The following is a 2,818-nucleotide window of genomic DNA, read 5'->3' as shown; positions in this document are numbered from 1 at the left end:
CCCCTAAAGTTCAATGGAGTTTTGCTTCATTGGAATAGGAAGTCCTTATTCACTAGAAATTTTCAAGTGGAAGCTGGATGATCCCTTTGTCAGAAATGTTTTAAAGAGAATTCCTGTCCAAGTATAATTTGAACTTGATGGCCTCTACTTTGAGAGTTTATAAATCTTTGTCAATCAGTAAAAGCTGGTCCTCCTACCCTTCTTTCTTCTCTCCATGTTTAATCCTCCCCACCCCCTTTCTGAGGATAGAGGAAAAAGGGTGGAAAGAAGGCCGGGTCATTATTGGTTTGAAGAAGAAAGAAGATTTCAATTTTCCCTTTCCCCCCATTCTAGTTACATGGCAGGCTTTTTTATTCTTTTCTGTATAGGACTCAATCCTTCTTTCTCCTCCCTAGACTTCTCTGACCTCATGCCTCTAAATTTCTCTACAAAATGATCTCCTTCATTCTAACAGACAGAATCTCTTTGGTAAGATGTTAAGTAGGGAACTATATTCCCCCCGAGAAAAATTGACCTGTAAAAGAAAAAGAATCTGACCTGTAAAGTATGCAGTAACTTTCCAGAGAGCTCTCCTAGAGAGCCTTTTTACCCTGGTAACAGATCATTCATCCTAAAGGAGGAACAAACAGTCACCAAAGTAAAATGACACTTTGGGGCTCAAGCTAACAGCACCCCCTGCCATTTTAGGGACAGCTGGCTTCTTTTACTAAACCCAACCTGGGATGTATGAAAAGGAAGGCAGTGTATACAGAGTTAATGTCAGCATTGAGCTCCAAGAAGAAAACAGAAAACTGTTACTGTCAAGCAATGAAGAGGAATATGGGAACTCCTGGGGGGGAAACATGAACCCCTGGCAAAGCAGCTCCTTAGGAGGCAGAGAGAAAGCACGGTGGGAGTCTGAAAGCCCATACACACAAGTTCTTAAACAACTGAAATAGGAATACAGGCAAGTGAATCTTTTGAATCAGTTTCCTAGCAACATAAGGGCAGTGTAATTTGGGGCATTTTGTTTTCATTGACTATAAATAGTGGATCCTGAAAAGAGTCTGAGCAACTAAAAAAAGAGGGTGGGGGTGGAAAAGAAGAATTTACTGGTGGCTCATGATGCACTCTACTACTCAGTTTTAACAATGAAAAAGAAAATAACTGTATCCACCTGCTTGCTAATCTGTCCCAATAACCTGTCCTTTCCAGGAGCTGTTAAATATCTCAGGGGCAAAGGTGAGGGGTCTATAAAGCTAACCCAATGAAGAATTGTGAAGCAGAGCCTCCTGGTTCAATGTCCTTAGTTTTCCTTAGTGATACTTCCTTCTCATGATGCCCAGTGCTCTCATACTTTTTCTTCCTTCCCCATTGAAAATACCTGATCTGGAATCCTTTAATTTCAAATAATACTAAAATGGATTTGTGAGCTCAATAATTCAGGCATTCCCTCTGAGGATGTAGACTGTAACTATGATAAGGTGATTCATGCCTACCTAATTGTGATTCTTGTCCATATCCTCCCATAAGTTAAGTGAAGAGGACTTGCTTGATGTGCTGGACATTTTCCCTTATGCTGAAAAGATACCAGGAGCATACTCTTCCTCTTGTCATTCCTCATCCCAGCACAAGACCTTTGATTCCCTGATAGTGTCTTTTACTCTTGTACTTTCCCATTCCTTACTGGTTACATGTAGCCTGCTCACTCCCATCATGTACCTCTTCACTGTTCCCTAGGTGACATTCATTTTTAATTTTTAGAGGTACTTATATTCTATTTTACTTCCATAAGTATGTACATATATCCACAGCTTCTTCACATTAATATTGCTATCATTGTTATTTAACTATGTCTGACTTTCATGATCCTGTGGATCATTTCCCACTAGGTTCTTCTATCCTCCACAATCTCTTGAAATATGTCCAAGTTCATGTTCATTATTTTCATGGCATAATCCATATCAGCCTCTTCCATCCCCTTCTCCTATTGCTTTCTTTTTAAAATAGTTTGATTTCTTATAGATTACATGCTGATAAAATTTTTGATACTCATTTTTACCATTTTGCAATCCATGTTCTTTCCTTCTGCCCCATCCCTCCCCTCTCCCCAAGGAGTGTTATGATAGGATTTGGGCTGAGGAAAGAACAAGAGGGAACAATTAAGTGAATTCATATTTATTGTTTGGGAAGGGTAGGAAGGAATAAGGGTTTAAGAGTAAACTATATTTATACTTAACTTAAAAACTAGTATCTATAAATTAACTGAACTATCTAATTAAGCTAAGCATTAACTTTCCAATATCCAAGTCTCACACCAGGAGTACAATCAAATAGCCCAGGATCTTCAGTTGGTTGATATCCAAGCAGGTCCAGAGATCTTCTTACTGCTGCCAGCAGCCAGATCCAAAAAATCTCTTTCCTCTGTTGGTCTTAGGAGAAAATCTTCTTCAAGCCTTAGGTCCTTTCAGGAGAGAAGACTCTGAGATGAAGACCCTTGGGCATATAATCTTTTCCTAAAACCTCTAGCCTCAGGTTCCCATGTGACCCTTAGTCACATGCTCCTGTCAATTATTCTCTGAGGTTTGCATCTCTCAGTTTTTTTCAAACTATTCATCCTTTATCATAGGAGGCAGGTAATGTGTTATAGGTTGAACATATGTTATCATAAGATGCATATTTCCATACTCATCATGTTGTAAAACAATACACATTGCTTGCACTAGAAAAAGATTCATGGAGGAAATAAAGTGAAGAATTGTATACATCAATCTACATTCAGATTCTGTCTATTCCTTCTATCATGGTAGATAGCCTTTTTCATCATCAGTGCCTTAGA

This window comes from Monodelphis domestica, chromosome 5 (assembly GCF_027887165.1).
Source record: "Monodelphis domestica isolate mMonDom1 chromosome 5, mMonDom1.pri, whole genome shotgun sequence".
Taxonomy (NCBI): domain Eukaryota; kingdom Metazoa; phylum Chordata; class Mammalia; order Didelphimorphia; family Didelphidae; genus Monodelphis; species Monodelphis domestica.
This window is presented reverse-complemented; position numbering follows the sequence as displayed.